Here is a 27,706-nt window from a genome sequence, read left to right as displayed (position 1 = left end):
TTGATTCCAAGGTCAAGTAGAGACTTTGCCGCTTAAAGGCTGTTGGAAAGAAGAGAAATACCATCTTGGGATGAATGACATTGAGTGAGCCTTGTTCCTTTTCAGTCCAACAAGGTGCCCACAGAGCTCCATGGGGGGATTAGAACAATTGATTCACCTAACTCTCTGGCAAAACAATGCAGGGAGGCTAGCATTGAAGACAGCACCTTGGCAAAGCAGTTTCCTCATGGGTAGGGTTTGGAAGTATCTTGTGAATGTCTTGGTTGCTTAGGGAGCATATCTACCAGCCCTCCATAACACTGGGCTATGATGTGAGTGTATGTGTGCTTTTTGTTTTTTTGCATGTGCATGTGTGGTATGTATGTATGCGTGCATACACATTCACATTTGTTGGCACATGACTATATGTAGGTGTACACACATACTTTTTTGACATGTTGTGTGTATGTGGTATTTGTGCCTATGGAGATACATGTTGGCATGTATGGAGACCAGAGGTTGATATCCTTGTCTTCCTTGATTATGTTCCATCTTATATATTGAGGCAGAGTCTTTTAAATGCTTGAACCCAGAGCTTACCAATTCTAACTAAACCACTTGCTCCCAAGATCCCAGATCTCTGGCTCCTGCAGCTGGGGTTACAAGCAGGCATCTCACTTGTCCTGCTGACATGTACATGCATGCTTGGGATCTGAACTCTGGACTTTACACTTGCATGGCAAGCACTTCCTCTGCTGAACTGTCTCCCTAAACCCTTTGTGGATGGCTGTATAGGCTGCTTCGTAGTACAATATTGGTTCAAGGGTGGGTACCTTTTCCCCAAATCGCTCTTGTAAGATGTCTGAGATACAACTGCTCTCAAGAATGATGTACCCTCCCCCTCCAAAACCAGCAAGTTTTAGCATCTGGTATTCCTGCTATTAAAAACAGTAGGACAACACAAAAACTAATGGTGATTCTACAGCTAAGACGGATGTGAATTATTTTTGTATGAGTGGTTTTCTTTGCACTGTATTTTACCTGAGCCAAACATTTCTTGCTCTTTGAGTATCTGCAACCGTCTTCCATGAAATAGGTTTGAGGCAGACGTGATGGGAGATATTTGCATGCCTTAAGAAATTCCTCAGGATCCTCAAAAACTGCTGCTTATTGGAGTTTGTGTTTCACAAGCTGGGATGTGACTGAGAAAAGCAGTTATCAATCCAATGTATTCTCAAAAGGGTACTTTGGAGAAACACCTCTTGTCTGTGTATACCTCCAAGATGACGGTCACACACTCCCTTTTGAAGTGCTCTTTTTCATCTTGCTGCATCCTCTTCTACAAATCATACTATAGAAAAGCAGAGCGCACCTTATTACCTCTGTATTGTCCACAGAAAGCTACCAGCGAGTCCTGAAGGAAGTCCCTGGTTTAGGTTGCTTGTTTCCTAGTAACACCGTCAAGTTGCTTCCTGTCTCCAAACAAGGGGTCAATGGCCACAGGGTACAGGACATAGAACACAGGTCTAAATATGAAGAAAAACTAAGCTCAAAGCAGTGTGTGTGTGTGTGTGTGTGTGTGTGTGTGTGTGTGTGTGTGTTTCTGAGAGTATGTGTGGCATATGTATGTGTGTGCTCTATATGTATGTGTTTTATGTGTATATTCACGACACATGTACATGTACAAGGATGCACACACTCATGAAGGAGCAGGTGGAAGCCAGGTGGACATCCAGCTCTATCACACCCCACTTTTTCCCTTAAGACAAGGTTTCTCACTGATTGTGGAGCTAGTCTGGCAACCAGCAAGCTTCAGAGATTCTAGCGTTAGTGTTGTAAGCATGCATGGCCACACACTTAGCTTTTTTTTTTCTTAACATGGATGCTGGGATCTGAACTCAGGTCTTCATGTGTGTGCAGCAAACACTCTTACTCACCAATCTCCAGTATTCCCAGCCCCAATCTTGATTTCTAGAGAAACAGAAGCAATTGATGGATACAATGGAAAATGCGTTATGAGGAATATCTTAGTTTTTGCTCGTTTGTTTCCTATAACAGAATAGGCTGACAAAAATTAACTGAAGGCAGAGTTGATTTTTAGCTCACAGTTCAAGGCACAGTCCACTCGGTCATAGCCACAGCAGCAGGAGCTGGAGGGAACTGGTCATCGCACACACACTCGGAACAGAGTGATGCATGATGGTGCTCTAGTGTTCACTGGCCTTCTCCGTGATTACAGTCCAGGGACGCAGTCAGGGACACAGTCAGGAACACTCGTGACTAAGGTGACTCTTCCCATGTAAAGTGATACAAAGATAACCCCCACAGCCGTGCCCAGGGGCCCTGTCTGTTGGATGATTCTAGATTCTGTCAGGTTGACACTAACCATCACAGGGGTGCATATTAGGTGTAAATGAATGTAGGGCATTCCGAACAGGAATTTGTTGGTAGCTTGGCAAATGTGGTTACTGTTTCTGTTGGTGGTGCTTGTTTACTTTTTATTTATTTATCTTTTTTCCCCTCAACAGAAAGCAACGTCTTGGGACTGTTATCTTGAAGGCATTCCATATTAAATTTCATGTAATCGTTATAGACCAGTCAGTTCGATTTTTTTTTTTTTCCAACAAGGACGGGGAGCTACTTTGGTTGCTAAGTGACCACTTAGTATAATAAAATCGTGGCAACATGAGCTAACTTTCATTGTAGGTACTGTGTATTTGGCTCAGCCCTTAGCACTAGCCTATGGTGTCTCAGAAAACGGGAGCCTCTTCATGATGACTGATTTCCTATACTTCAACCAGATGGCCTGGGATTGCATTGCTTTGCCAAGTTCACCCCCCAGAAAGAAAGCAGGACCTGTTAAGTGGTCCTGTTAGGAATCGAAGTCTGAATTCCTTCATAATATAGACTGTGCTGAGACTCTTCGTACATCAGAGCAGAAGAGGCTCAGAGAGTCTAACCTAAGAGCATCTAGGTGTCGTCCTGGAGTTCTGTTGAACTTCACTTGACTGGCCCCTTCCCCTTGAAGATGCTCATTCTCTGCGTCTGTGGTCTGTGTGGTCATGGGTCATTTCTAAACTTTTCCGGAGATCCTACGATGCTCCACATTGAGGTACTGATTTGGACTACCCTTTCTATGTTACAAAGAAACAAAAGGACATCTTTACAAAGTTGTGTGTCTGGCCCTAGTCCACCAGCCCATTGTGACTGTGTAGCTCTTGACATGTGCTTCCTGACCACACGCATTTGCTGCAACGCCCCTGTCAGCCTGGAACAGAGGGGAATATACCACCATGCACAGCCGAGAAGATAACTTGGGCAAAATTCTAAGGGCTGAGGTGATTTATTTATTTATTTCTGTCTGCCAAGTTCATTGGGCAGGCCAAGTGGACAGACCACAAGGTGGATATTGAAAGAATCAGAAAGTCAACGGGGAGGAATTTTAAAGTTTTGAGTGTCCTGTGGACTGGCATTTTTTCAATAGCTGTAGAAATACCAAGGCTTTAAACAGACTAAGAAATCTTAATGAACCAACCTAACCTGACATTAAGCAGTAATGAAAGACAATCTCCCTGCCTGCCCCATCCCCCAGCACCAGCAATATGATATGTCCAGGCCTCCAGCCGGTCTTTTCTGGCTTAAGTCTGCAAACCCAGCTCTTATGAATTCTGAGGAAGGTAAATTTAATTTCCATGGAGGTATACTTAAAATTAACCTTTGCCTGTCCTCTAGAGAGGTGCTTCTACTAGGATCTGAAGTTATTTCTGATGCCCTTTTCCCCTTGGTCATTTCTGGAATAATAAACTGTGGGCTGTGAGGAAGAGAAGTTTCCTTGTCCTTCCTAATTGATGGTTAAACGCTTTCATGACTAATGACTCTCTACCAGCTCTGCTCTTCATGGGCTGGTGTTTCTAAGCAGCGTCCTTGAGAATCACATTTATTTTGCTTATTTATCATTGCATTCCATAAAAATATTTCAAATATTGATTTTCATTTCAGAAGAGGCGCCTCCCCCCAACCTTCCAGTATGAATTTTTAAACCAGGATATAAAGAATACGAATTTGCATTTGTTTGACAGTGCAATCTTGTAATTAGAGTTTTTCCTCTTGACTAGATACAGTGAAAGGGGCATAATTTAATTTTTATAGACTAGCCAATTTCTGCCCTTCCTAAAATATAGCTCTGTCAGTGAGCAAAGTGTTACAGGTTCTCCTAAACCTTATTTAAAAGTTAAATGCAGTATATTGAGAGAAAGTTCATGGTCTGAATCAGTAACCTGATCGATCTCCTCACCCATCCTTGCAATACGCATTAATCTATTTGTCTGTTTTGCAATACAAGAGTTACTGATTTACATGCCATCTTGCATCTCCATTATGGCTGGATAAGGAATGGCTGTTTTCCTTTTGGATTAGTTAGCTGCTCATTAAGTTAGACAAGGATGGCTCCAGGCCTTGGCTAGGTTCATTCTGTGTCTCATTTTCTCCTGAGCTAAATGAGGGGATGGCAAGAGAGGGATGGGTGGACATCTGCTCCTGGTGAAGGGAAAGGTAACTGCTTGAGAAAACTGATGTCTCCTCAAGTCTGTCTGTGCTTAGTTTTACCAAGTTTTAAACGTGGGTTCTCGTTTGTCCTTGTGAGCTTGTCAGAAAGGAAGCGTACTCTGCTTGTCCATGTTATATCACAGTACGACTGTCCATGGATTCTCTTTTTCAAGCTATACACTGGAGGGAACTGGTGAGATGGCTCAGTGGGTAAGAACACTTGCTACTTAACACTCATAAGAACCTGAGTTCAGATCCCAACAGCCAAGGAAAAGGCAGGACATTGTGGTGCATGTCTTAAATTCCAGCACTTGGGAGGCAGAGGCAGGTGGAGCTCTAAGTTGTGTGCCATCCTGGTCTGTATAGAGAGTTCCAGGACAGCCAGGGCTACATGGTAAGTCCCTGCCTCAAAACAGAGAAACCAACAAAAGCCTGATGTGGTCATACTGCCTGTAACTCTAGCACTGAAGAGTAGAGATAGACAGACCTAGGAGCTCATTCACAAATCAGCTTACCTGAAAATACAACATCCGATTCAGTAAGAGACACTGTTGCTAGGAAAGGAGGCAGGATTAAATAGAGGGCACCCAAGGGCCTCTTCTGACTTCCATGCATATGCACACAGACACATGTACTCACATACATTCACACATGCATGCATATATACATGAATGCACCACAGACACACACATAAATACAAAATGATATATATGCACCCAAACATACACAGAATGGCATGTGTATATATGTTTACATTTTTTTACATCATTCACTGTGTTTCTTAGGGTAATACATAGCTATAATTCTTCTTTTTGTGCATGTTCCTGTTCTCACATGTTCCTTTAGGTACATGTATGCACAGTTCTTGTGTGAAGGCTAGAAGACAATGTTGGGTGTCGTTCCTCAGGCATCTTCTATTTTTTGTTTGAAATGGGTCTCTCATTGGCCTGGTACTTTAATAAATTGGCTGTCCAAGCTGGTGTTCAAGCTTCCAGGGATCTGCCCGATTCTACCTCCCATCTTGCCATCACTGGTGTGTGTGTGTGTGTGTGTGTGTGTGTGTGTGTGTGTGTGTGTATGCACGTGCACACGTGCACGCTCATGTGTGAATGTGGCACATGGTTCCTGTGGAGACCAGAGGTAACTCACCGAAATCAGTTCTCTCCTTCCACCCTGTGGATTCTGGAGTAATCCAGTTCAGGTAGGAAGGCTTGGCTCCTCCTCCTGCTGAGCCATCCCTCACCCACCCCAAGTCTCCTTTCCTCTTCCTCTGGGATTCCTACCGTCTCTTTTTAGACAACCACCGCCCGTTCTATTTCCTACACCAACTTGCATTTGAATCAGTCAGACGGATCACAGAGAATATAAAGTAACCAGAGGACAAAAGGTTTAAATTTACCCTCGGGGCCAGGGAGATGGCGCAGTGGGTAAAAGCACTGGCTCCCCAGTCTGACTGTCTGAATTTGATCCCCGGAGCCCATGTGGTGGAAGAAATGAACTGCAAGTCCCTCCGCACACAAACATACAAGATAAGGACACAGTAAAATACATTTTAATCGCCATAGTTTAATGTTGACCAGGGAAACTTATTTAATTGAAAGAAAAAACCTGTTAGAATAAAAATGACTCCAAAGCTGTGATGATCGCTCAGTTGGTAATGTTTCTGCCATATAAGCATGAGGACCTGAGCTTGATTCTGAGATCCCATGATTAAAACACACACACACACACACACACACACACACACACACACATACATACACAAATACACACACACACACACACACACACACACACACACACACATACACGGGCTGGGGCGGGGCAGGATTCCAACATCAAAACAGATATTCACACATAGATATTCACATATACTAATACCAGGCTCACTAAGAAGGCTTCCATGTCAACCTGAGTAAAATTATGAACTGTGAAGGAAGGGAGTCTGTGCTATGAACATTGATATCCTGCCCCTTTTCCTTCTGGGATGCTAAATAAAACACCTTTCTCTTTGGGGCAAGACATTTTGCCATTCAACTTGCTCTCTACGCTCTCCAGATCCATCCGTCCTGGTAATGCAGTAGGCAGAGCTGGCTGCTGGGGGGACTTTCGGGAGAATGTCACAGGCCTTTGGTCCCTTGGACTCTCCAGTAAGCGGAGCATTTGCTTATGTTAAGTTTCCAACTGAACAGGCAGCCGGGGCTGACCTCCCATCTTAGTAGATGAAAGGCCTGAGGATTGATCCGGCTCTCCCCATCACGCTAATTCCTCCCACTACAGTTTCATGAAAGCTTCCTTCATTGATGGTTTTCCTAATGAGTTTAAACAGAGAGGCTTCAAAGCTGGGTCTGTTTTCCCAAGTGGAAAGGAGATGAAGAATGAAAACAAAACACACCGCTTCCTTTGAAGTGCGAAAGGGATAGCGGCTTCCCTTATGGATTCCCCCCAAAAGCCCAAATCTGCATCCTCTTGGATTGTGTATCCCTCCTTCCTTTCCTCACTTCATTCTTTTCTTAATTTTTTTAAAAAGGCTGACTTTCTAATCCCCAAGGTGGCAAAGGTTTCTTAGTCCAGTATGTGAGAGGGAACATCTGCCATGCTTATCTTACTTTTGATTCTGTGACTGTGATAAAAGACCCTGACCAAATGCAACTTAGGAGAGGAAGGGTCTACCCAGCTTATAGTTCCAGGTCCTGGTCCATCACTGAGGAGACATCAAGGCAGAGACTCGGCACAGTTACACCCACAGCTGCGAACAGAGGACAATGCTCACTGCTGCTCAGCCCAGAATACGGCGTTACCCACAATCCGGGTGGTTTCTCCTACTTCAATCCAGACAGTCACCCACGGACAAACTGATTTACATCATTCCTCAGTTGTGACTCTCTTCCCAGGTGACTCTAGATTGTGGCACACTGACATTTGAAACTGACCAGCACAGTGCTCACGTGATGAAAAGGGCCTCGATTCCATTCATTGAGAGAGTGTCACATCCCAGACTTTTCATGCTTGAGAAGTTGTGTGCAAGGGTGAAAACAGACCGCCGACATTCTTAAGCAAGACAGTGGGAGAATGAAGTCTGTGCTCACAGAACAGTCAGAACCGAATAAACAGGTCTCCAAAGATGGGCTGGGGGTGGGTGGAGTTCAGTTGGCATCGTCCTTTGTAGTACACAGAGGTTTCCATCTGCAGTACCACATAACACCAGTATGATGGTGCCTGTCTGTAGTTCCAGCTCTTAGGAGGTGAAGGTAGGGAAAGCAGAAGACCAAGATCATCCTCAGCTACATAGAGAGTTGCAGGCCAGCCTGGGCTACATGAAATTCTGTCTCAAAAATAGATGCATTAAATAACATCTAAAAAGAGGCCACATCTGGCCTTGTTTTAGGCACTAAAATATCGAAAGAATGGCCCAGGGGTCTTAGTTCAACTTACTTTCTTGCTGAGAGTACTTGAATAAAGTGTTTAACTCCTGACAGTGGTGTCCCAGTAATTAGTCTGCCAAGCTCACCATGACATGATAATGCCACATGGTATTGGGGGATCTTATAGGTAAGCTGCTCAAGACTATACTGGGGTGAGGAAAGAATCCTCTTCCTCCCCCAAGGTCTTCCCAATCACCATGGTAACATTCTCTGGTCTGCTTTTTTCTTTCTTTACTCCCCATTGTTTTTATTTATTTATTTATTCATTTATTTAGTTAGTTAGTTGGTTAGTTATTCATTCATTTATTTATTTGATAATGTTCGTGTGTGTGTGTGTGTGTGTGTGTGTGTGTGTGTGTGTGTGTGTGTGTGTGTGTTGGTAAATGTGAACTGTTTCTGTGGCTGACTCCTGAGGGCACATTTTCCATCTTGCAAGTGTATGTATGTGGAGAGGCATCTAGATGAGGGATCTAGAAACATCCAGATAACAGAGTGTGGCAGAACATGGAGGGACTCATAAGCATTAGAACCCCACTGGCCGATAAAGCAATTTGCTGAACTATGGTATCACCTGCACCACACCTGTCCAGTGAGCTGTGGGGAGAGGAATTCATGTGCCTGAAACATATTCTCTACGTCAAGCACCAGGGTATCCAGCCATTAGATAATCATCTGCTTTCTCTTGAGAAGATATTGAATTCCTTTAGGCTAAAACAAGAATCCTCAGGGACAATAAGTGGGCAGTTATTGATTTCTGAAGCTCTTGTTCGGGATAAGGTCTTGTGACATCACCTTCAAACCAGAATCCTCCAGAGTCCAGGCTTTCCTTGACCAGGACGACATTAGCCTATCTGGTCTACCACTTCCATTGGACAGATAAGTTAGCTATGACCTTGAGACACTGCTCTTTGGACTGGCTGGAGCATCTTGACACATCGATTTCCTCCCTTGAGAAGGCTGGAGGGTAGAGCACATGAAGTGGGAATCCTGGGAAAAGATTTCAGCCAAGGAAACCAGACAAATGTGTCATTTCCAATGAATACCTGCTGAAGTGTAGCTGAATCTGATTACAGCTTCCCAGACCAGCCTGCTTACCCCTTGAGTGGGGAAAATGCCTTTGCTTCTGTGGAAGATGAAACCTTGTTCCTCCCTGCCTTGTAGTTTGCATTGTGGTTGTGACTTTGTTTCGGAGGAAAGGGAAGAATTGCTGGTAGAAAGTGAAACTATCACTTCCTTCGCTAACCCCCAGGAGGCGAATCTGGGATGAGCGCTGGAAATGTAGCTTAGTTGGTAAACGCTTAAAACTCTGGGTTCAATCTCCTGAACCACATAAAGCTACAAGGCATGTAAGCCTGTAATCCCAGTTTCCAGGTAGTAGAGGCTAGAGGTTCGGAAGTTCAAGGACATCCTTGATGACATAGCAAGTTTAAGGTCGGCCTGGGCTATACAAGACCTTTCCTAAAAGAAACAAGCAACAACAGAAATCTGGGGTGAGTTAGCCTGGGGACAAGCCGAAGAAATCTGGTATGTGTCCTTAATTCTTTCTAGATGAGGTCAACTTCAGGCTGTGGCGACACTGTAATTCATAAGCTATTTTCTTCCGCCACAGCTTCAGGCCATGCATGTTCTCTTATTAATAAATCGCTTCCAACCCTCTGGTTGCCGCCAACACTATAACGCCGAGCAGGACATGGACCAAATTTAGTGCAGAAGATAAGGTGAAGCCATTGAAAGTTTGTAATAAATTGCCTTCTTTTAAAAAAGAGGATGTGTTCGAGTCAAGCGGTGATGGCTCAAGCCATTGATTTCAAAAGGTTTATGACTTCGCCAGCCCTCAGCCTGATCCCCGTGTGGAAGTGATAAAGAGGTGTATTATTTTAAGGAAGTTGTGATGCTTGGTCCAGTGCGTTTCATTTCTCACTGGACATGGACAATAGCTTTTTATGTTTTTTCTATTTCTTGGACTTGTTCTCAAATGGAGACAGTGCCAGGGGCGGGTGGCGCCAGGCGAAGCTCTCAGCCGGCCATGGTGAGAGCATGCTGCATGCGGGATGAATGTGAATGCATGTAGCAGTCCAGGCTGCCCTCCACGGTGGCTCGTTCGAAGGGCATTAGCAGAAGCAGGTGTACGAGGATAGGCAGTGGCATCTATGCACTTTTATTGCTTATGTAAGGCAGAGAGAAACACGTGGGTCTTAAGCAACAAGGAAAACTGTTCAGAAGTAGCAAGAAGACTAATTTGGATGGTATCTCAGCCATGGAGCAGGCAGGGGATTCTCCAAGGTTTTGTGTCTTCAGAGGGGAAGGTAGTCAGCGGGCAGAGCTGCAGCCTAGACCACTAGATGGATTTCCGAAGTTTCTCTGAAAGGCATTCAGCTTGTCACTTGCAATTGGAAAAGAATGAAAGATTAAAGAGGTCCAAAGCAACCCTTTAGTGTGAGAGTGGGATAAAGTGGAGATGTTGAAGGAATCCCACAAACTGGAGTGTGTGCATTGAAGCCTGCCAGGGGTCTTGTTTCACCCACCCCCTTTCCAAAGTGTTTCTAGTGATTGATGTTGGTGACGGTGATATCAAGTGCAGGACAGAAGGACTTCCTAATACGTTCATCTTTGCTCATTATTCGCCAGCCCAGTACCAAACCCTTTCAGTATTTTAAAGAATGTTTTCCTAATGAAATGGAAAGACAGAGCGTTTGTGATTCTCTCTACACAGGTGCCGAAAAGAGTCTATTATGTTCCCCTCTCTCTTTCTCTCCTCCTCTCCCCTTTCTCTGCCCCTTCTCTTCTTCTCTCCTCATGTCTCTTCTTTCTCCTGCACACACTCTCTCCTTTCTATTGACTCTCTCTCTCTCCTGCCTCCTTCCCTCCCTCCTTCCAACTTTCCCTCCTCACATACACACACACACACACACACACACACACACACACACACACACACAGAGAGAGAGAGAGAGAGAGAGAGAGAGAGAGAGAGAGAGAGAGATTTGATACCAAATACAGAATTGAATTTATTGAATTATTGAGGCAAACCAGTTGTGTGCTATAATGATAGATATTATAGCAATGACGAAAGATTTTTAGCGTAAGAATACAGTCTGAAGACATATTGAATATAGCCTTTTGCGTTTCAGTAAATCTGAAGCGGCTGACTCATGCCTGGTTTTGAGGGTTGTTTTTTAAGGCAGCCCTCTGAATTGTTGCCCAGCCCCCAGGTTGTCTAATGTGGCATCCTGCTTTCAAGGCTGGCTTGGCTTGCCTTAATAGGAATGCTCTCAAGAAACACACATACGGCATGCAGGTGACTTGGTAGTCAAGGTAGCTGGAGGCCCAGACCACCACTAGCTAATCACGTTCCCGGGAACTCTGTAACATTGAGGACATCAGCTGTGCTCATGGACTCCCTAGAGAAGAGAGAAAATCTCACATATGGTTATAGTCCCCTCCAATTCTTCACCTTCACCCCCTCCCAGTCCCCTCCCATACAGGAGATGCAAGTTGGAAAGGCCGTAGATACATCTTTAATAAAACACAAGCCATTCAGACTTGCTGCTGATGGATAGATTTATAAACTACTTAATTTCGATAAATTTCCCTACAGAGGAAAAAAAGAGAACATGGTCATTGCACTACTGTTTTTTACCCTATGCTAATGTGTGTGTGTGTGTGTGTGTGTGTGTGTGTGTGTGTGTGTGTGTGTGTCCACAAACATGAACGTGCATGCCAGAGGTTGAAGGTGGGTATCTTCCTCAATCATTCTCCATCTCATTTTTAGACATGTCCTCTCACTGAACCTGGAACTTGCTCACTGATCTAGACTAACCAGCAAGCCCTAAGGACCTTCCTGTCTTTGCCTCCCCAGTGCTGCGAGTTGGTGGTGCCTAGCACTCTGCCTCCTTATCTCTTAACATGGCTTTGGAGGGATTCGACTTGGGTTCTCATCCCAGGCAGACATACCCTCATACTATTTCACCAGCCTCTAATAGTCTGCCCGTTTGCTTAAATTCTTACACTTCCTATCACTAATATAATCGGGCTGGCAACTGGCAAATCTAAGCCCAGTCTCACCCAAGCCCCAGGCATGCAGCATGGGCTACATTAGCACCTCAGCATCAAAGGCATTTAAGGCATCTAGTTTGTTCCTGTGAACACTCAAACAGCTATTGCTGCCACCGAAGGGCTTCAGAACTTCCACCCCAAACATTGCTTGTTCTGTCTCTTAAGGATGCTTTAGGCAATTAGAGCAACTTCAGTGGGAAAAACGCTTAGCATTCACCTAAGGAGACACGGTTTATTAGTGGGTGGTCTTGGGACACTGCCCCCGGCTAGTGACTCCTTCTAAAGACGCAGGCTTTCTGCGCTTTCCTGATCCCTTCCCAGACACACTGGTGTTTAGCTTGAGGCTGTTGCAGCTTTGGCATAACTTAACCACGAAGTTCTAGTTAAAAGGATGCGATCACATCAAGAAAGCTTCTTTTTTATCGGCTTTGCTAGCATTTTTTGAAACTATTTTTATTTATGTGTGTATGTATGTATGTGTGAATGAATGCCATGTGTATGTAGGTGCCCACGGAGGCCAGAAGAAGGCTTTGGATCCCCGGGAGCTGGAGTTGCAGGTGGTTGTGACCCACCCAGTATGGCTAACGGGAAGCAAATTTGGGTCCTCTTCGAGAGGAGGAAATGTTCTTAACTATTCAGCCGTGTCTCTAGCCCCACCCCTCTTTGCTGTTTGAGGCAGTATCTCAGGCTGTCCTTAGACTTGCTGGGTAACCAAAGATAACCTTGAACTTCTGGTCTTCTTTCTTCTACTACCAAGAACTGGGACTCCAGGCATGTATAACCATGCAGCTCATGTGGTGTTGGGCAACACACCCAGGGTTCCGTACATGCTAGGTGAGCACTCTACCAGCTGAGCCCCATCCCCAGACTTCCTATGCCTTTAAACAAGAAAACAGCCCTAACCTCTCCCCTCGTGTGATAGCTAGAACCTATAAGGGTCAACTGTCTGTCTGCTGCCTTCATCTTTAAAAAAAAAAAAATTCATACGCAAGATCAGAAAAATTGGAGCATGATGCTTCCAGGGATCCCTAGAAAGAGGATCCAGATGGTTTTCACTTGAAGAGAAACAACTGTTTTGCTTAAGTGGAACATTAAAATGCAGTCAGAGAACCTTCATCTTGGCCATTTTCATATTTGGAAAACAAAGCAAGTTATCCTCAAAAGTGACATTTTCTTCAAGATTGACAGGACATTCCAGAAGTTGGATTCACAGAACTCTGAGGATAGAAGTCTAACTAAGGGGCTGGGTGATGATGGTTCCGCTGTTAAGGCACCTGCCTCATACACATGAGGGTCAGAGTTTGGATTCCTGAAAGCCACATAAATGTGAGTATGTGGTGATAGAATTCCAATCGCAGAGGGCAGAGACAGGAGATCCCCACATCAAGTTGGCTGGCAAGACTTGCCATACTGAAGAGCTGTGGGTTTGACTAAGACATCTGTCTCCGTGAGTGAGGAGGAAGAGTGACTGAAGATGATTCTTGACCTCAAACGTGGTCCTCTGCATGCACAGGTGCGCACACATGCACACACACACACACACACACACACACACACACACACACACTCACATACACACACATTAATACTACACAGGGAAAAATGCATATGCACATGCATATCATGAGTGCACACAGAAAGCAGAAAAAGAGCAAGCCAAGCTTAAACTATGAAAATATTTTCTGCAGAGGAGAATATCCCATTTGCAGTGTCAAATAGAAGGCTGCTTGCTGGAGGTACTTAGATGTTCTTGTTAGTTCCACAGGGAACCATTATCCACCAAGGACTTTCTTCTTCCTACATTTTGGTGAACTCAGATGCAAGAAACTGCTGAGGAACTTTGGGCCTCCTGCGATCTTTGTGCTGTCTGAGACTAGCAATCAAGGCCGTCCATGTTCAGAATGCAAGAGCCCAAGTGCCCAAGTCCCCACTGATGGAGCCTGTTACAGTACATCCCGTGGGGCTGAGGAGACGGCAGCTCGGTGGATAAAGCACTTACCTTGCAAGTGTGAGCAGCTGAGTTCAGATCCTCAGAGCCCATGTAAAGCTGGACTCCACAGTAGTAACCAGATCACAAGTAGTAACTCCAGTGATCTGGTAGGATAGGGGTGGAAACAGGACTACCCAGAAGCTCAGGAGCAGCTGGCCTGGCATCCACGGCAGTGAACAACAAGAGAGCCTGTCTCCAACAAGGTAGAAGGTAAAGACTGACACCGGAGTTTGTTCTCTGAGCTCCACTGTGCTTGATTTCCACACATTATGTGCACATCCACGTGCATGTACTTGCGCGCGCGCGCGCACACACACACACACACACACACACACACACACACACACACACACAAGTTTTTAAAGTCACAAAGAAAAATCTATTCCCTCAATCCCACCCACCCACACACACACAAGATGGAGAATAAAGATACTGGGGGGTGGGGGGGCAAACCCACAAATTCCTGCACAGGAACCTCCCCTGCTCAGAAAGTTCTTACAGCATGGAGAAATCCAAACCCAAGGGAAAACTGAAGGAGACGGATAAACGGCCTCACGCATCATGGGCTGGCTGCTTGTTGTCCTCAGGACCTCCGTGGAAACAGCACAGGTAACAGAGAACAGTTCATAAAGCTCATCTTGAAAGTGTAAGGACTTGAGTTCAAATCTCCGGAACCTATGAAACAAAGCCAGACATGGTGACAGGTAATCCCAGCACTGGGGAGACAAAAAAAAGAAGATCCCTGGAGCCCACTGACTAGCCAGTCTAGCTTAATCGGCAACCCCCAAGGCAATGAGCAACCCTGCCTCAAAGGAGATAAATGGCATTCTTGAGGATATAGTCAAGGATGTCCCTCAGCTTCTACAAACATGCACACCTATGTACATGAGTGCTTACACACACACACACACACACACACACACACACACACACACACACACACATACACACACACAAGAACATGCACACAACACACAAACAGACACACACATATTAAATTATGAAAAGGTAGTCTGACCCTTTTGTATCCAGCTAACGCCTCCCAGTTACATTGGCTCGATCTGTTTTGTTGCTGTGGCTGTTTTAATGCTCTGGATTTTTTTTTTTTTTTTTTTAGTGGTCTTTACAACCCCTTCCCATTACCCTGGTTCCACCTGGCTAGGCAGAGATGGGCCAATCCAATCACTGTGAAGGTGCAGGCTTGAGTTCGCTGTTCTCAGATAGCCTGTTAGCATTCTCATTGGGTTCCCAAGACATCTGCAGCTCAGATGGAGGGGATTTCTTTGGCCTCTCAGTTATTCACAAGCAGGGTAAAATAGGAGTACTTAGGAGCTGGTGTACAGAATTGTCCGGGAGCAAACACATCTCCAGGCCGTTTCTCTTTATCCAGGATAACCAGAGCCCGTCACGGCGGTAACGAGGCTCGAGTGCAGACAGGCTTTTTCTTCCAGAGTTGTTCCTATTATGATGCAGAGGATGTCAAAAATCCTTACATGGTGTTCTTTAAAGAGAAAAAAAAATAATAATACGTGCTTGGGAATGGATGGAAGATCTTTGTTCTGGCTATTGCGTCCAAGGCTCAGAGAAAACACATATAGTTCATTCCAATTACCCGTCTCCACACATTTTTCTTGAAGGAGCTGTTCCTGGTCCTGCATAGAATATTTATTGTGATGTGATCATAACTATGGTGCTGTAAGTGTTGGTTATTTTTCAAGTGGAGAAAGATTAGTCTCACCCTCAGACAGGCGTTCACAGACAGGCGGTTCACCACAGAAGTTGGACTTGAAATTGAATTGCAAAGGGAGCGGGAAGACTCCATGGACTGTCGGAGGACTCTGACTCTGCTTAGGTGTTTCCCACTGCAGCAGCAGGGGGAGCAGAGACAGGGTCGGCGCGGGGAAAAGAGACATGTGTGGTGGCCCGTACATGGAGAGCACGCAAGGTTTTTGTGCCTCTCTCTCTCTCTCTCTCTCTCTCTCTCTCTCTCTCTCTCTCTCTCTCTCTCCCTCTCACTCCCTCCATCCCTTCCTCCCCTTTCCTCTCGGTGTGTGTGTGTGTGTGTGTGTGTGTGTGTGTGTGTGTGTGTGTGTGTGTGTTTGCACATCAGAGGACTTGTGCGTGTAGAAGCCACTGCCTTGGGTATCATTCCTCAGGTTCCAGCCCCTGGTTTCTGACACAGAGGTTCCTTTCATTGACCTACACCAATTTGTCCAGGTTGGCTGTTCGGCTTGTCTCCATCCTCCCAGCACTGGGACTTTCAATGTGCGCCACCAAAACCTGCTTTTATACATGGGTGCCGGGGGATTGAACTCAAGTCCTCATGCACTGCCTGCGGAGCCATCTCCTCAGCCCAGAGAAATAACTTTTAAAAGCGTGCTTGTAGCGTGCAGCTTGTGATGGAACTGTGCCCAAGTCTTTCTGGATGACTCAAAGTCGTATCTTTCAAGGTAGGGGCTAAAGAACTTTCAGTCCCAACGGAGATGGAAGATGTTTGACGTACCTAGCAAAAGCAGTACTAAATGTCTGTGTTTGTGAGGCTCTAAGTCCAGAAGCTATTTGGAATGGAAGATGAGTTTTGATAATGTTTGCCAACCACCTAGAGAACCGTGGCTCCGGAAGTCATTCCTGGGTCGCTGTGCATTCTGGGATGTAGTGGAATCTAGTGGACTCTAAAGAGAGTTCAGTTGTCAGCCTCCTCCTCACCCGAGTTCAGAAGTAACTGAGAATTAAAAGGAGGGACAAGATGGTTGAAACCGAACACATCTCTTGTTTTAGAAGAGCTGGGATGGAAGGAATAGCTTTGGGGTGAGAATTAGATGTGCTTTCAAATTAGCATCTTCCAATTAGCTGGTTTCCCAGACACAGACAAAGGAGTTTCTTGACAGAGGTACAGTGTAGACTACCTGTTTTCTGTAAGCGACTGACTCCCAAGAAGGGAGGTATATGGGAAGACAGCACGTGTACAGTACGCCCTTCCCAGATATGTCAATGTTACATGTCGCTCTGTCTCTGCGGAAGAATAAAATGTGGGATGCGAAGAGTTACAGGCATAGAGTTCCCTTCACCTGCAAGGAAACATGGAGTGTGGGAGAAACGATCCCCCGGGTAGGACTGTAATATTCCTAGCACCACACATTCTAGGAGCCCCCAAACCTTCAGGTCATAGCTTCGGAGTGTGACTGTCAGCTATGTTCTCTCTGTGTCTCCCTCTGTCTCTGTCTGTCTGTCTGTCTCTCTCTCTCTGTCTTTCTGTTTCTATCTCTCTCTGTCTTTCTGTTTCTGTCTCTCTGTGTCTGTCTCTGTCTCTGTCTCTCTCTCTGTATCTGTCTCTCTGTGTTTCTCTTTCTGTCTCTGTCTGTCTGTCTCTCTCTCTCTCTCTGTCTTTCTGTTTCTGTCTCTGTCTTTCTGTTTCTGTCTCTCTGTGTCTGTCTCTGTCTCTCTCTGTGTATCTGTCTCTCTGTCTTTCTCTTTCTGTCTCTGTCTCTGTCTGTCTCTGTCTATCTGTCTCTGTCTCTCTCTCTCTCCATTATGGACAATGAAGAGTGTGTTTGACAGTCTCTCCCATCCATGTCAATGACCTTGAAAACAACAGACTTCGTTTGGGAAACCTGCAGACTTTCGAAGCTGCATGACAGGACCATTTCTGCGCACCTTTTCCCAGGCCTCTGCTCGTGTCAGTCACTTACATAATAGTCAACGACTGCCATGGCTGATATGGACTGTCAATTTGACAGGATCCAGACTCAGCTAGGAGACAAGCCTCTAGGCATGCCTCTGGGGGAGTTTCTATGCTGAGTTCATTGAAGGGAGAAGACGTACCCTAAATGTGGGTGACATTAGCCCATGGTTTGTGGTCCTGGTGCAAATAACAAGGAGAAACCAGCATTCTCTTTGCTACTTGTCTATGGGTGTAGTATGAGCATTGCCCCCCCCCCCACCTGCTGCCTTGATTTCCCCACAGATGGACTGTGCCCTCAAACTGTGAGCTCAAATAAATCCTCCCTGGAGTTGCCTTTGTCGGGTGTTTTGACACAGCTGTGAGAAAAGTAAATAATACAATGATCAAAACCAAGAACTCCATGCTGGGTCATTGATAACAAGAGGACTAAGCTTCTCATGCAGGGTCCCCATTCACTTCTTTTTTCCATTCTACAGTCCCATGTTGCCTTTCTTTGCCATGTCTCCTTCCTCTTGTCTGGCCTCTCACAGCTCTTCATCCTTCTTGTCTTTACTAATCGTGATGCTCTGAAGAAGTGGTCAGGTGACTGTTCACTGCCCAACAGGTCGGCTTTGTCTATTGCCAACCATGACTGGGATGATGTCTTTGCACTTTTGATAGGAATACTCAGAAGGAAGGTTCCCTTCTGTGCCCCCCACCAAAGGGAGCATGCTGTCAGTATGTCTGATTATTTATTGGTGACATTAATTTTCCTTAATTCAAGTGCAGCCTGCTGGGGTTTCTGCATCGTGAGGTTTGTGTTTTCTACCTGCAATTAATAAATAGTTCGAAGAGAATCTTTTTCTTTAGATTTTACTTATATTTTTATTTATGTGTTTGTGTGTATCTGTATGTGTGTGTGTTTATGCACGCCTGCATACAGGTGCCTTTGGAGGCTAGAAGGCATCTGATCCCCTAGAGGAAGACTTATAGGTGGTTTGTAAGCTACCTAAACTCTTATTCGCTGCAAGAACAGCAAGTGCTCTTGTCCACCTGGCTATCTCTCCAGCCCCTGTTGAGGGAGATCATTTGAAACTATACAAATATCCCATTTCTCCCATGGCCTTTCAACAGATTCCCATCATGGCTTACTACCCTGTAGTTTGAACATAACTTTGTTATGGAGGACAAGATATTCCCGGTTCATGTTAAATTTTCTCTCCCCAGGCCCCTCATACTTCTCCTTGTTAACTGTTTCTATGTAAATAAAAATGAGCAAATAGCCCTCGAGACAAGGAAGCAGTCTAGACTTGACTAAACAATCTTGATGTCTATTTCTACTATGGTTCTCCAATCTTCGTTTCTCTTTCTCTCAATCCTTTTGCATGTCTCTGTGTATGTTTTGCATATGGGTTTATGTGTGTTTGTGATATGTCTGTACATATTCATGTGAGTGTGTATGCACACGTGCATGCATATGGGGAGGTCAGAGGTCAATGTTGGCAGTCTTTCTTGATATTCCCTGCCCTGTTCTTTGAAACAGAGTCTTTCACTGAAACTGGAGATTATTCGCTAGCCTAGGCTAATTGGGCAGTAAGCTCCAGGATCCTCTTGTCTTGGCTCCTCAGTTCTAGAATTACAGACACTTTTTGTTTTTAACCTGGAGATCAACCTGCCCTCCTGGTTATGTGGCAGGCACTTTACTGACTAAGCCCTCCCCTCCCCCCAGGCCCTTCCTTTTAGACGTATTGATTGGAATCCTTCCTTGAGGAAGAGCTGAGTCCTGTCCTCCAAATGTTTGCATTTTCAATTATTTATTTATATGGGACGGACTTGTGGGGATTTACTGTGTGCTGAAGGCTGTAATCCAAAACAACTGTTGTTTGTTTTCTTGTTCATACTGCCTCTGGCTTTGGGCACTCACTGGAAGGTTGGTTCCCATGGCCTTTCAACAGATTCCCATCATGGCTTACTACCCTGTAGTTTGAACATATCCTTGTTATGGAGGACAAGATATTCCAGGTTCATGTTAAATTTTCTCTCCCCAGGCCCCTCATACTTCTCCTTGTTAGCTGTTTCTATGTAAATAAAAATGAGCAAATAGCCCTCGAGACAAGGAAGCAGCTGCTTCTTCGTCAGCAGGTGAAAGCACTCACCACCAAGCTTGACGACCCGAGTTTGAGCCACAGGATCCTCATGGTGGAAGGGTAGAAGAACTTCTGCAAGCTGTCCTCTGACCTCCACTTGAGGACTGTGGCATGTTGCACACACACACACACACACACACACACACACACACACACACACACACACAAATAAATGTAAAAAATTAAAACACTACCTTCTCCCTTTTTACTTCATTTTATTAAGTGTGAACATCTTTGTCCCATACTCTGATGTCCTCTTTCTCCTCCTTCCTCTCCTCCACCCACTAGTCTCCTTCATTCTCCTAACCAGTTTCTTCTCTACTTCCTTGCCATCTGTGTGTGTATATACATATAGATCTGTAATGAGTAGAGTGCATGCATAAATGAGACAACACATACGACAACTCAATTAGTGTGAGTATCTCCACTTGTATCGCTTTTCTGCAAATGACATAACAACTTTATTCTTTCTTACATCTGAGCAAAATCTCATTATGTATTATAAACCACATTTCTTTACTATTCCTCTCTTGTTGGACACCTAAGTTGGTTCAATAGCTTAGCTCTTGTGAACAGTAATGATGAATTAAAACAAACAAACAAACAAACTAGAGAGCAGATACCTGGACTTGAAGCCCTTCAGGTAGGCCATCAGTAGTGATCTAGCTGGGTTGTACAGGAGATCTATTTTTTCACTTTTTGAAGACTCTCCACTCTCCATGTTGACATCCGCAGTGGCTAGACTACTTTAAATTCCCTCCAGCAGTGAATAGGGGTTCCCTTTGGTCCATATCCTCACCAGCATTTCTTAGTTTTCTTAAGGACTGTAATTCCTACTGGGATGAGATAGAATCTTGATGTCATTTTTATTTTCATTTCTCTGATGGCTAGAGATGTTGAATATTTTTCATATTTATTGGTCATTTGTGCTTCATCTTTTGAGGATTTTTTTGTCTATTCCATTAGGCTACTTACTAGCTTGTTTGACTCCATTTTTTTAAATTCTTTATACAGTTAAGATATTAATCCTCTTCTCCAACGTGTAGCTGGCAATGGTTTCTCTAACTCTGCTGCTGTGTCTTCACTCAATTAACTGTAGGTCATGGCCACCACCTGGTTGACCAACACTGTAATATGCCACTGGATAAAAGATGCATCTTGACTTCATATGTGTTTCAAATTGTGAAGGGGTACACTGAGGCTTTTAAGAAATAAAGCATATTATTCATGGAAGTAGCTGAAGGAGAATTCTAGTCCAACTTTGTTGGTCTCTTAAAATCTACATTCTTTGTGTTGAGTAAGCAGTTTTCTCAGAATTAACATGAAACATGTCTTTCCCGTTTCTCAACTCCCTTCTGGAGATGGAGAAGTAGAGGCTAAAAGAGATGCATCAAACCTTCTAGAAGCCCCAACCATTGATGAGAGAATCTCATGAAAGTTCCTTTGTGCCTCCAAGCCCTGTTAGGAATTTGTTCTAGCTTATTTTCACTGATAAAAACTGTTAGCAGACTGGATCACTGCATAAGAGTACTTACTGTGCATCCATGGGGACCCAGGTTCTGTCAAAAACCAGAAACCATTCCAGCACCCACATAAAGAAGCTGAGTATCCATAGGCACACCTCTGGCCCAGCACAAGGCATGGACAGGAGGATTGCTGGGGCTTGCTCGTCCACAGCTTAGCTGAAAGGCACTGAGGACCAGGTTCTGTGAGAAACCCTATCTCAAAGAAGTAGGGCATAAAGTGATAGAGCAGGACACTCTATGTCCTCCTTTGGCTCCTCTGCATGTGTATGAATAGGCACACACATCTTACACACACACACACACACACACACACACACACACCAGTTTTAGTTCATTATCAAAACTATCACTGCTTGCTTTATAACCAATGACCCATTGGCCTTGCCAGAAACTACTGATGGATGGTTGTTCCTTTTGATGTGTCAGGACATAATGTATCAGAGAAAGTACTAATACAACCAAAACTGCTTTCTTAGTAAGCGACTCTATTGGTCACCTTCCTCACTGCTGTGACAAACTTCCTACCAAGGGCAACCTACAGAGGAAAGGGCTTATTTAGCTCATATTTCAAGGGTAGAGTCAGTCCATCACAGCAGGAGTGGGAAGCAGCTGGTCACATGGCAGGCACAGCCAGGAAGCAGGAAAAGGTGAATGCTGGTGCTCAGCTTGCTTCCTCCTTCTTATTCAACCCCGGAACTCCAGCGTGTGAGATGGTGCTGCCCACAGTTACGGCGGGTCTGCCCACCTAAATTAACCTAATCTAGATCATCTCTTGTAGACATGCCCAGAGGCTTGGCTCTTCAACTTGATCCCAGAACTTGTCAAGTTGGCAATATTAACTATTATAGTGACATAATAATTCAACTACCAAATTATCGCTTGAATAGTATAGATTCATTTGAAAATAATGTTCCCTGGAAGAAAAGAAACCATTAATTCTCTTCCTCCCATTGTCAAAAATGGTATTTTAAGATGACTCAAAAAACCATAAATTCTTTTAAAAAAAATTCATATCTGAAAAATTCCACTTATGCCCAGAGGAGGAGATAGCCACCACATCAGCTTTTATGATGTACTTTTAAAGACTCCTTTGCTTCCTGGAAGACAACACTGGAGCCTGGCACTCTGGAGCCAGCACGGTTAAATGGGGATGGTCAGTCTAGGCATTGGCTCCTTGGTAGACTGGCATGCAGGAAGCCCTGGATTTCATCCCTAGCTCCACATAGACATAGCATGGTGGCAAAAGCCTGTAATCCCAGATCTCAGGAGGTGGAGGCAGGAAAGTTGGGAGTTCAAGGTTATCCTTAGCTACATAGCGAGTTTGAGGCTGGCACAGTAGACACGAGACGCTGCCTCAAGATGCGAGGTTGTTACAGGAAACAAGAGCACGCTGTCGCTGTTTTACAGCCTTCGTGCTGAAATGATGTGCTTTCTGGTTCATGATGGGGGTGCCAAAAGAAGGACCATGACAGGAGGGTGGACAAGGACAAGGACAAGACCAGTGCATTGATGGAAAACGTCCAGTTGAGGATCCACTAAGGTTTTCGTGCAGACTTTTGGCTTTAAGTAGAACACTGGTAACACGTGAGGTTGCATTCATCCTGCACACACTGGGAATAGCCTGCAGGGGTCTGCTGTAACTCTGTCTGCCCTTTTCCTTCTCCACCTTCGGTAGCCCCCGTTACTTCTCCTGAGGATTCTGAGCCAACAGCAGGGATTGAATTTGTCCTGAAAAGCAGGCTCTCTGTTGAAGTGGTTTAGAGGGAAAACATTTAAAAAGATGTCCAGAAGATTCTACAGTCCTGTAAAACTAGCCAAGCCCTTTGACAGAGTAGCCCATGAGGACCCCAGTGAGACCCTTTTTGGTATTCATTCTAAAGCAAATGCCTCAGACTGTTGATGGCATTGCTCAGATAGCTGTGGAAGAAAGCCTTGGTAGAAGCAATAGGTTTGGAAGGTGATAGGAATTTGACAGAACAGAAGAGACATGTGCAGACCACAGTTACCAGGATAAATTCCATTCTATCTGATGTGGATTATCTGTGTCCTTCCATCGACTGACGTCACATCCACTCTCTGTGTTGTGGACAGAGTCTGTGTCTTCCTTTAAATTCACACGTCACAATCTTGGTCTTCAGCGTGATGATATTCAGAAAGGAGTCCTTCACAAAGCAAATATACCACAGAAATCACGAGAATGGCCCACTGGCTCAATGGGATTCGTGACCTATGAAAGAGACACACACAGAGAAAAGACCGCATGAGAACACCAAGTCGGTGTGGCTCTCTTAAACACAGCAGAGAAAGCCTTCCAGAGGAAATAGTCCCCCCGTGTCTTGATCTTGAACTGCTAGCCTCCACAACTAGGGCATACATTTCTGCTGTGTAAGCCACAGACTGCGATGTTTTGTTATGAGAGTCCAAGCGGATGAATGCAGCCCGTTTGTGCTAATAAATTTTTGTCACAAGACACCAAGCCTCGCCATCCACAAATTGTGTCTGACTGGCTGCTTCTGTGGTGCAATATCAGGACTGGGTAGCTGCGATAGATTCTTTTTTAATCACCTATGCCTTCCCAGAAAAGTGTGCCAGCTCCTGCAATAGGCAGGGTAGATGTGAATAAGCCATTAAATGGGGTATTAAAGGGGCAAAAAGAAGAAAACACCACCTATTTCTGGTTTACTTCTAGTTCCGGGATTTAAAAAAAAGCCCCGACAAAAAGCAGCTTAGGGAGAAAGGGTTTATTTGAGCTCACAATTCCACGGTATGTCCCATTCTGTGGGGGCATCACAGTGATGGGAGCCTGAGACAGCTGGTCACATCACATCCATAGGGAAGTGCAGAGAGGGATGAATGCACACAGGCTCACTCACTAGTGCTCAGCTCTGTTTTTCTCCATATTCACACAGTTCAGGAACCCACCCACCTAAGGAATGATGTCCCCCATAAACATGCCATGAGGCAGCCCAATCTAGACAATCCTTCATTAAGGCTCTCTTTCCAGGTGACGCTGGGGTGTGTCCCAGTCATTATTAAGGTTAACTATCACACTTTCTTAGTGGTCAGTGGTCCAAATAATCATTGACCCAGTCGCCTGTGTGAATGGCCTGTTTTCCTGGCTACCTCCCCTTTGAGATAGATGATGTGTCTGCTCAACAGGTGAGGTCTCTGAAGGGCATTGGGAGAGCCTGTCCTCCAATAGACCTATGGGGCAGGGCAGTCGTGCCAATGGGGCAGCAAGAAAAAGATGGTGATAGAGAAGACAGCCTGGGAAAAGAGAGGAACAGGGGACCATGTGGCCCTCATTCCATGGCTGAGGCTCCGCTGCATGTCCATCGGGAGCTTCTCCCATCCCAACCTCAGAGCCCAGCCAGCCAGGTTGTGTGCATAATGAATTATCCAAAAGACTTCTCTTTGGAAGAATTAAAAACTACATTTAAAGTCTGTGCATGCTCTCTTCCTCCTCAGAGCAGTGATTTGACCACCTGTATGGGATCAGCCTGGGTGGTTCTGGGAATGTGAGTATTTTGAAGAAGAACAGCCGAGTCCACACTCCTGTCTGAAAACTGCCACCCTCAGAGCTTACTTCTCCCCGGGTGGAGTCTTGGCATGGTTCATATCTGGGGAGTGGGTGTGCCTTCAGGCCAGCCTCTTAATAAAGCTCTTACGGGGCTGTCCACCCCACAGCCCAGAGAATCAGACAAGTACACAGACATTTATTTTACATGGCATTGCAATGAGACTGTTGTCATCTTCAAAGTTCACACTGGAGAACTGTGCGATCAAGTTATCAGTTGGTGGGGGAGGAATAAAATACCTTAAGGTTTTAAGTAAGTTTACAATGTTGTGTTGGGCTACATGCCTTGCTTTCACGGGCTACCTGTCTCGCACAGGCTGTGCTAAACCCACTAACAAGTCTAGTGAAGCATCTTCAGAGAAGGCAGGCCTAGGGCAGAGTGATAGCACCCACCTGTGATCAGTTCTATAAAGCGGTTTCTTATCTACCTGCTTCTAGCCCGGTCAACTTGCGGCAGGCTTCTAGACCAAAATGCCGGCCTGTGATCCGCAGTCCAACTCAGGGTAATGTGGACTCCCAGAGTGGAGACCACTTTCGGGTTGGCCTGCTTCCAGCTCGGCTGTTGTAGATGTTTCTTATTCTGTCCACTAAAGCTACAGTGACCCAGCTGTGCTAGGAGCTGGCAGAAAGAGCTGAACTCCAACAAAGAGAAAACACCATCTTTCTTCTGCCCCCCGTGTAATCAATAATTCAGCCTTGTAAAGCAAGCGTGATGCCTGGGAGAGGGCTTGCTGCAGAGGAGACAAAGGCCATCCGGCATCCACCTCCGCTTCTGAAACGTCTTCCTCTCTCCTTCCTTCTGGACCCTCCCTGGGTTTGCCTCTGGTCTTCCCTCACCCCATCCAAATGTATAGCTTATGCGTGGGCCGAGATGTAGCCTGGTACAGTCCAGGAGGGGTGGGGAGAGAGTGTTGGGAGTGAGGGGGAAGAGGAGATCATATTAAATGCCGGGTGAGTTGGTCAATGATTGTGGAAGTCCACGCCCGCTCTGTGATGCGTGCTGTGGGATATAGCGTACCTGCTTGTGTGTACTGAGGGCATGAGCAGACCGTTCCCGTAGATGATGTGGACAGTAATAACTAAAGCAGCAACAGCAAACACCCGCTTTGTGCCGACCACTGTGGTGTGTGTGTGTGTGTGTGTGTGTGTGTGTGTGTGTGTGTGTGTGTGTGTACCGTGCACATGTGGAAGACAAAAGACAGACTTTGTCAGACTTTTTTGGTATCATTCCTGAGGTACCATCCACCACTTTTTTTTTGGAGACATAGTCTCTCACTGGCCTGGAACTCAAGAAGAAAGGTAGGCTGGCTGGCCAGGGAGTTAACTCCCTACCTCCGAACAAAAGTCCTCCTTAGTCTGCCTCCCCAACACTGGGATAGAAGGCCTGTGCTACCATACCCATCTTGTTTATTTTTCAACAAGGTGTTTGGGTATTGAACTCAGGTCCTCAGAATTGCAAAGCAAAACTTTTGCTGACTAGGCTTTCTCTCTAGCCCTCCCCCACATCACTGTTGGAGCTGGAGTTACAGGTGGTTGTGAGTCGCTTGGGTTCTGTCCCCCTGGAAGAGTGGTCAGTTCTCTTAACCACTGTGTGTTTCTCCAGCCCTGTCTCTTCACTTCCACAGTCTTCCTGTTCAGCACAACTCCTGGGAGCATTGATCTCCATATTCCGATTCCCTGCACCCCCGGAATCGGGTGCCATTGCTGTAGTGGAATGGATCCCCTGAGAAGCGACGTCAATGTCTGGCTTCCCTCTCCTTCACTCCTTGGCCATGCCCCAGCATGCACAGCTTAATAAGGCAGATGAATAGGAATGACTTCCTCCAGGAGATCTATTTGCAGCAATTGTGAAGCCAGCATGCATAGCCACCCAACTAAATCCACGAGTCCCCGGGAGGACAGCACCTCTCCAAAGACTTAAAGAGGATTAAAGTTTTAAATGCATGCCATCTTGATTGATTTAGCAATCGTGGGCGATGTATTCAGCAAAGCTTCCGGTCTGCAAATCCCACCCGTGAGAAGCTACCAGAAAGTCACAGGACACATCTCTGTGTCCCTGTGAGGTAGAGCACAGGAGCAGCTCTGGCTAAGCCTGAATGTCTCTCACCAAGATTAGGGTTTCATACTCTACCTGTGTCAGCCATGGCCTGGAGATCTGCCTTAGCTGGAACCTCAGCTACTGAGACAGCACAGGCCTGGAAATAAAGTTCTGAAAGCACTTTACAGACAAACACTCACTGTAGTGGGATCACTGCACACACACACACACACACACACACACTCTCTCTCTCTCTTTCTCTCTCACCCCATGCTCACTGCCCTCCTTTCCTCCCATTGTTCACTCATTCGTGTGTGTGTGTGTGTGTGTGTGTGTGTGTGTGTGTGTATCTGTATGAGGGTATATGTGTGTGCAAGTGTGTGTGTAGTATATGTCTGTGGGTAAGTGTGTGTGTGTGTGTGTGTGTGTGTGTGTGTGTGTGTGTGTACAGAGGTGTTTGTTCGGGTATGTGTCTGTGTGTATCTGTGTGTGTGTGTGTGTGTGTGTGTGTGTGAGAGAGAGAGAGAGAGAGAGAGAGAGAGAGAGAGAGAGACAGAGATGATTCTCATTGACCTCGAACTTGGTGAGTAGGCTCAAGGTTGTCATGTCTCTGCCCCCCAAGTACTGGGATTACAAATGTGTGCCAGCCACCTGGCTTTTTTTAAGACGGGTTCTGAAGACAGAACTCAGGTCTTCATATTGACATGACAAAGCATTTGTCTGCTGAGCGGTCTCCTCAGGCCCTCATTTATCCATTTGACA

At 45.4% G+C, this 27,706-nt stretch overlaps 1 protein-coding gene across 2 annotated transcripts in view; it reads left to right on the top strand.

Moving 5' to 3' along the window:
• Positions 1-27,706, top strand: part of Lypd1 (LY6/PLAUR domain containing 1) — a 43,377-nt gene that overhangs the window by 3,565 nt on the left and 12,106 nt on the right. The window lies entirely within an intron of this gene.

This window comes from Peromyscus maniculatus, chromosome 11 (assembly GCF_049852395.1).
Source record: "Peromyscus maniculatus bairdii isolate BWxNUB_F1_BW_parent chromosome 11, HU_Pman_BW_mat_3.1, whole genome shotgun sequence".
NCBI lineage: Eukaryota > Metazoa > Chordata > Mammalia > Rodentia > Cricetidae > Peromyscus > Peromyscus maniculatus.
The sequence above is the reverse complement of the archived record's forward strand: the minus strand, read 5'-3'. Positions and strand labels throughout refer to the sequence as shown.